The 8,311-nt window shown below is 40.3% G+C and overlaps 1 protein-coding gene across 32 annotated transcripts in view; it reads right to left on the reverse strand.

Annotated features, from left to right (window-relative positions):
- Positions 1-6,700: 6,700 nt before the first annotated feature.
- Positions 6,701-8,311, reverse strand: part of RBFOX1 (RNA binding fox-1 homolog 1) — a 1,162,974-nt gene continuing 1,161,363 nt past the window's right edge. For all 32 annotated transcript variants that reach the window (XM_063171112.1, XM_063171116.1, XM_063171117.1 and 29 more), the window contains one exon: positions 6,701-8,311. This exon is cut by the window's right edge. The gene's annotated coding sequence lies outside the window, so the exon portion shown is untranslated.

Here is an 8,311-nt window from a genome sequence, read left to right on the forward strand (position 1 = left end):
ATTAGTAGGAAGAAGGACTTTTATATTTGTAGAAAAAGTGAAGAATTCTCACAATTAAAAAGAAAAAAGAAGTTGGAACTGTTCTTTGTGAAAGTTCTAGGCAAACAAGTCTGCAATTGGACCACACCTCTCTCTTCAGGTGACTTCAGTCTCTGAAAACCCTGGGAGGGCTTTGTCTAAAACAACTTGAAAACACCTCATCAAAATAAGGCAAGTGGCTTTGGGGGCTTTCAAATAATCCTGTCTGTGCTTTGGTGTGAGGTGACAATGTTCTGGAGATCCCCTCTCAGTTTGGGCAGGTCAGTGCTAGCTGTGGTGTCTGCTGGCACCAAGTTTCTTCTGACCTTCAACAGGAATAACTTCGTTGGTTTTCACTTTCCCAAATCTCCTGTTGCCTTACAATAATTCATTTTACTGGGGATTTGTTTCTTAGGGTGTTCCAGTAATGATATCCTATTTCCCTGTCCCCAGTCCTATGCTGGGTTCCACACAGGTATGAAATTCTGTAGAGTGGTGGCAGGATGAGGCTGACTAAAGGACAAAAAGACAGACAACTGGAGGAGAGCACAAATTTGCATGTATTTCCGTTATTTTGGCACTGGGCAAAACGATTTCTGCAGTGACTTCCCCTCAAAGCCACCGAGAATAAAGCTATAAAAGAAGATTATCAGAAAGTAGGCCATGTTGCTCTGCTTATCATATTCATGTTGCCACTTCTTATTTTCCAGAGGTGATTTCAGAGTGGATTCAGAGTGGAGGACTGGTGCAGCATGCTCTGCTGATGCATGCCTTCCTCTTAATCCCAGGGCACAAACCATGTCCAAGGGTTATGGATGGTTCTTGCCAGGGGAATCAGGGATTAGGGGCCAATGCTGGGGGAGCACAGGGGGAAATGTTGAATTTTTATTGTGTGGCCGAGCAGAGGGTCAAGTTTAGAAATACAACTAAAAATTAAAAAGAAAAATAAAGACATGTACCAGAATCTAGAGACATCCCATAAGAATTTCTTGTCTCTCTGGCAGAATTTACCAGCTGTAGCAACATGCATATTTCTCTCTCTATTCTTAGTGTAAGAGAACTGCCAATAAAAGCTGCTTTTCAGCTTCACAGATAAAACTATTTTTTTTTCTCTTGCTTGCTATTTTTCCTGAAAGAACTTTGTTTGCTTTTTAACTGTAGAGCAACGGGGCCCCAGAAATTTCAAGTCTGTGATGAAACCTCAGTTGCAGAGCTCATCAGCTGAGTTTGTGAATTAACAATGTCTGTGTCCCCGGGCCATCATTCTTCTCAAATAATAGGGAGCTGGATCACTGCCCTTCTGGGTGAACATCAAAAGTTGTGGCCAAGGAGACGTGAAACGTTGCTTCTAGAAGAATAAAGGTGAGGACAGCAGAGGCACTCAGAGCTGCAAGTGCAACTGCTCACTTCATTAAAAAGGTGGCAAATCTGTGGGTGGCGAAATCAAACAGAGGTGGGAGTGTTACAGCCATGCTCTTCCATGTTTTCTCAAGCACTGCAGAGCTAAGATATCACCTCTCACTTCAACATTTGACAGATTTTATTTTATATGTCAGGCACCTCACAAACTTGAATTTCATTTTAATGCTCTGGTAAAGCCTCCCTCCTAGTAATAATGTTCTGCTTTCTGCTTTATAAACCACCAGAAAATCCATATGTTTCATGTTAATTCTGTTGAAAATACCTTGAACTGAATATCCTTTTAGAAATTTTGTTACACATTTCCAGCCTCAGAAATTCTTATTTTGAAGACCTGCATCAAAGGACAGGTTTAAATCTCAGCTTAAAAAAAATATATGCTCTGCTGGAAGTGTAGATAGTGGAATCTTTTTTTCCTACAAATCAAGTGCAACCTAGTTTAATTGTTATTGTGGTCCCTCCCCACTGCTTGCTTTCCACTGTTATACAATAACCTCCTTTTGTTAGAAAGCAACAAAAAAATTAGGTTTAACTATGTCCCCTACTGGTGGCCTTGAAACTTTATGGCCTCCCCCTGACACCCCATGCACATGACAATGTTCAAACCAGCCTCATTCTTTCTCAGGACAGGAATCAAACTCCTGAATAAATCAGAATTATTTCTAGTGGAAGACTTTTTCCTAAATTGCATTTATGCAACTTGTAATTACATTTCACATGAAGTACCAGGGAGGATTATGGGGAATAGGAGAGCACCTACTGTAAATATCTATTTCCCAAAGAAGGCATCAGGGCAAGTTATTAGCCCTTTGTGGTTGTAAATAATTAATTCAATTCAATATTTGGGGTTACCTGGGGTTTAAATTGGTACTGATCTTAGTCTAATGTTTCCAATTTCAGGAATTGAAACACATTACTATCTGCCTTTGCCAGCATGCAAAATGTTAATCTTGATAGATTGCATTATTCTTTATAGAGAGCACTTTTTGTTCCACTTATATTTCAGCATCTTAACTCCTCGACATAAGGATGCTTTAGCTCTTTATATTGAGAACACTGCACATTTATTTTAATTGGATAACTGAGCTTTTCTGCTTACTGAACTGTCTGCCTGACATTTGCAAAATGCAGCTTTTTTTTTCCCCCAACATAACCTAGCTGTTCATTTTTATAAGGCCTGTCATCCAAAACACAGAACCTAATCCTTAATTAGTTGTCATATTTGTTTAGATGTTATACATCATCCATTGGACTGAACTGTTTGGTTTACTGTCCTTTCATAATGTCCATTGAATGATTATTTTTGCATTCACTTATGTTTTATTTAACAGTTTTCTTACATCCTGAACTCCAGACTCACAGGCCTGTTGCTAAAGAGTGAAATCATTAAATTGGCCAGGCACAGAGGCTGCCCAGTCAGTGAAGGGTAAATTCCAGCTCACAGAGCAAACTGTGGGGCTCTAAAGCACCTTCACAACAAGCTTTCCTCCAGTTTGGATTTTCAGCTGTAAATCCCTTTTGGAATAGGAGCTATGAGGAGCCAGTGTGTCTCATGGGACGGAGAAGGGACACCACTGTCACCTGATCCCCTTTAACCCAGCAGTAGGGCCATGGAGGCAGGATTCACTCACCAGGATGTGGAGCAGGGACTGGAATCCAGGGCAGAGTCCCAGCCAGCAGGCTACTCTAGAAGTGTTTCTCAATTAATAATTATTTAAGTTAATAGGAGAGTCTTTAGCAGAAGAATTGAGAAGAACCTAACTCAATATTCTCATGGCAACTACATGTTGAAAAAATCCTGTATAAACTGAGCCAAGAGAAAACTTGTAAAGTCTCCCACATGTATTTGTGGATGCCTTGAACATGATGTCAGTGGGCATGGCAATCTCCTCCCTTCCACACAAAACTCATTCTTTGTGCCCTGCCAGGCACTGCAAAGCACACAAAGCAAGGTCACCTACCCTGAGTGTCCTGGAAGGACATGATGTAGGAACCTGAAGAGTGACAGCATCTCCTGTAGAGAGCTAAAGAGCAGCTGAGCAGGAGATTCTGGCCCTGAATGCTGCCTGCCTGGACACCTCAAATGACATTGTTATTTCCAGGTCCCTTCATGGATATAATTCTAACTATTTGCCTTTCACAAGTGGGCAATTGTGTGTTCCACTGCCCTGCTGCCAGCAGGAGCCATGTCCCAGCCAGGGAGTCACATCCCTGCTACAACTACACTGCCATGGCATGGCACTCATCCTCTGTGTGCATACAGGAAATACACCTGAATTAAATACAGAATGAAATAAAAAACTTTCTTTGCCATTTGAGAAAATAAGGATGAGCTCTTGGATCTAAAAGCACTTCTAATATTTTACCTCCCAGTGCTCATCTCTGTCTTACCTCAGGAAAAGACTCAAGTTGATGGTATGCTGGCATATACTGCCCATTTTTTCCTCTGATCCTAGGCCACGTCCATTGTGCTTTTTGTGAAGTGCTGTGAGACAATTATTGGTATGCAGAGCACTGGGGAAGTGCTGCAGAGGCATGAAAGCTGCCTGCAAAGTCTGGAAGGACTCAGCACAAAGCTCCTGTTACAGTGAGAGGTGAAGCATATGCCCTTTAGGTATAAATGAAGCATCAAGATAAACTTTTATAATACTGGAAAATGACTCTTTTTGATGACACTTTCATAAATTCTTCAAAGACCTCCCAAAATCATTGTCTCCCTTCTGATCTCACCTCCCACTCGAATCTTCTCTTCCCACTGAAACAAGGTTACTTTTTATTTTACTTTTTTCCTTCTCCTTTCTTCTCTCCCTTACACCTACCAAAATGATGGTATTTCAGCTCTACTTTTAGGGAGGAAATGATTTGCACAGCCTTTTTTCCTCATGCATCTGTACTGTAAAACTGAAAAAATGTGGCAAGAGGAACATGTCAAACTTGCAAAAAAATCACTTGAGGCAAGAAACAGCAATATGACATGACAGCAATTGAAACTGAAGACAAGGTTCCCAGAAAGTTAAAGAAAATTAAATTCTAGCTAAACAAATCCTAAAATTTTACCCAAATTAGAAGCTAATAATTTGAATGCCCAAAAAAGATGACCGAGGACAGAGTAGTACAGAACATCCTACACAGGGGCAGCTCTAAGATCTTCTATGAAGCTTTAATTTAATTTTAGCTAGACAATTAAAGCTGTATAGAAACTTTAAATAATTGGAATAAAAATACCCTGCAAAGATGACTGCCTTTTGTCTTTTGGTTACATGTGGGACCTTCCTCATTCTCTGGCCAATTGTTCAACAAAGTTTTTATTAAATTATCATGTGTTGGCTAAGAAAGGAAGCACCACTGCATTAGACATAAGTAATGATACCAGACAGAAGCAACGAATCCAATCATGTAAAAATTATGTGGCATTTCAGGTTCTCAATGTGTGTCTTATGTGTCCCACTTGTGTTTATCTGCCAAGATGCTTCTTGCCTGCCTTCAGCCCAAATCTTACCCAGTATTTCCACCTCAGTCATTCATCTTGCCACCAAGGGAAGCAGTGCAATGCATCCATCATAGCTGATATGCAGGAGAGTGCACTTGGACATTTAGTGCTTCTATGTCATGTAAAGATTTAAATTAAGCACAGCATAATATCTCCCCACCATTCCTGGCAAATATCAAGGTTTCTTCTCTTTAGCTTCCTGAAAGGATTCAGGCACTTGGTAAATTAAAACTTCCTGCTAAACTGCAACCCAAGCAATATTGAATCCCTTCTCTCTGTCTTATCTTCCTCTGCCAAATTAGAGTAAAATAGGAACCCAGGTAGAAGAGTCACAGAATTCTGTTGGCAGGCATGTGACATGGCACAAGGTACTCTCAGCAGCCTCATCTGGACCTGCTGGGCTAATGGGCATAGAACTACAGCACGTGGACACCTTTCTTGTGGCTCGGGCAACAAGGCTGGCAGTGCCAGGAGGAGCCTGTGGAAGAGCAATCTTTGCTTGCTTCCCTGCCCCTGGTGTGCACAGAAACAGGCTCTGGCCGTGAAAGGGAGCTCAGTGGGAGGATAACTGGCACCTGAAGTGTGGAAGATTCCTTTTCCACCCCTGTGAACAAACCCCAGTTATTCCCCATGCATCATGCAGTGCTGCCTGGAAAACACAGCTGATGCTGGTGGTGGAAGCTGTCACCCTTGGCAGCAAACCTTGACCCAGTGCCCTGCTGGCCGTCCCACGCTGGGCACGGACATGGGGACAGACACACGGACAGCAAGCAGCCCCCACACACCCCAGGGGCAGGGCTGGCACCGGGTGGGACCAGGCCCAGCAGGAACAGCCCCGTGCCCCACGGGCAGAGCTTTGGGGCACTCCGTGGGCACAGGGCCGTGGGGACACCGTGGGCACAGCCCTGGCACCCACACTGCGAGCAGGGAAAGCAAAATGACTTGGAACACCAACAGATTTGTACCTTTTCAGACTAAGCTTTTATTTTGATATTACAAACCATTTTTCTTTATTCACAAATCACGGTTGTGATATAAACACTAATTTCTAAAGACAGATATACACATTTTCTGGGCTTGTAGGGTTTTTTCTTTTTAAATCTGTTTAGAAGTCACTATATTCCACATATGGTAGTAATAATTTTTTCATAAGTCATATTATCAGTAGTTATTTATATAAGTGAAAACATTCCCAATATATATTGTAAAAAAATTTCAAATGCTTTTCTTACATAACTATTTCAGACATACATTTTAAAATGACTACTAGGAGTACTGTAGGAGTTTTATAAACAAAATATTTTCTAATATGGGCTGCACCCTCAACCTTTCAAGATAATTTTAATAGACTAAAACGCCATATAATCATTTGGAGAGTGGGAGCTGTAAAGCCATCTCAGGAAAATTAAAATTGCAAATAAATTCTGTTATTCTCTACATTAGACATTTTGTGTGTGCAATTCCAAAAAAGATGTCTCATCCACACTTTAAATTGGAAGCCTAACATTTGGTAAACATTTTTCAATTTGCTTTCATCACGGTGTTTAAACAAAATTTACTTTTTCTTTTTATTAACAGGAGGCTTGTTTTGCATATCTTACATAATAAATGTGGGGATCGAACTCTTAATAAATTTCGGTTCATTCCCTCACCAGTATAAATATATGTTACTGCCCCATTTTTCATCGATTAATATAGTCTCTTTCTCTCTCTGTTTCAATTTTAAAGATAATTTATTTATCATCCTTAGATATAAATGCTACAGAAACTTCGTTTTCAAATCTTGTGAAACTTTATTGATGGTTATTGTTCAACTGATCATACTGCATGCACATACGATGACAAAGAGAAAGCCTGATCACAAACACTTTTTTTAAAGCAGAGTTGTTATAGCAAGTTGGCAGGTTCACAGCGGTGAGTTGATCATTTACTAAGGTGCTGGCCGGGTGGCAGCACGTTACACATGAGGATATAACTACCTGCAGCAAACCCCTGGCGGGACGCTTTGCCGCGTTTATTTATTTAAATACAAAACCAAGAAGACCCGTGACAAACACCCCAACTTAGGTTAACTTGTAAACAGGACAACATGGAAAGAGTCCAAACATATGCACAGACAAACTGCAATTTTTCAATGGTGCCTGGAAGCGTTTCCCGGGCGCTGCTGGGCGGCGCCGCGACCGGCGGCTCCTCCCAGGAGCGCTGGGGTGGGAGAAGGTCCTGCTTTTGTCCCAGGTGCAAAACTTGTCTTGGGCCCAATATCGAGCAGAATGGCCTCGGTTTGGGTTTGGAAACCGAACGGTTTGGGTTTGGAAATCGAACGGTGGGGGCGAGCTGTCGCGCCTTGAAAAATTGCAGATTGCTTACACGACACAGTCATGTTTCAAAAAGTACCAAGCTGATGAAAATACCATGATTATCTCTACTCAATGATTGCAATACTTGTAAAATGCTTATATAAATCTGAATATGATTATCATATAATTCCATAAAAATGATACGTCTGTCTCTAACAGTTGGTCTACTAGGCTAAGTCTAAAGCATCATAGGCTGTGTATTTCTAGAACTTAACAACTCCACTGCACGGATGTAAATTTTATACATTTTTTTTTTTTTTTTTACTGGTACAAAGAATTTAAGTTTTTATTACTTTCTTTTTTGGAAAAAAAAGAAAAAAATAGAAACAGTGCTTTTATCACCTTTTTATTATTGTTTTTTTTTTATTTTTTTTTCCCTCCCATAATATAAAAGTCAGCAATGATATCAATAATTTATTTTACTGGAAGAAATATAAAAAGAATGCTTGTTAATGGTCTAACTAGCAGTTTTTGCCTAAATAACTAGTTATGGTTAAATAGCTGAATACTGCCTGGTGGAATGCTTTAAAAGGGTGCCTTCGGACAGCTTTCAATCTGATTTTTATGTACAAGTGTCGACAGAAGCACCCCTAATAAGAACATAACCTTTGGCTTTGAACAAACAGTGAATAATTTAAGACAGGTGATATATGATAGTTGGTGCAGTGGGGCCCCTTTTTGCTTCATTAATTTATATTTTTGCCAAACCCCATTCCCCTGTCCCCAATTTCCCCCCTCCCTCTCAGAAACTAAAATAAATGTAGATGCAGAAAAAAATGACTACTGTAGTCACTTACACTCTTACAAAACATGTGATAACCCCGATAGCTTAATATTCAGCATATATAATTCATTTACATGATATAGCACTCTTGATTGTGGCCCTAAAACAGTTTTTATTCATATCTAGCAGCTTTCTAGATCAACCACAAAAACTTCTACAGCCAGCAATCAAACTACGGAACCTCCAGAAATTAAAGACCCACAATATTAAAATACACAGAACAAAATATCTGAGGTATAAGAT

Source organism: Melospiza melodia, chromosome 18 (genome assembly GCF_035770615.1).
Source record: "Melospiza melodia melodia isolate bMelMel2 chromosome 18, bMelMel2.pri, whole genome shotgun sequence".
Classification (NCBI taxonomy): domain Eukaryota; kingdom Metazoa; phylum Chordata; class Aves; order Passeriformes; family Passerellidae; genus Melospiza; species Melospiza melodia.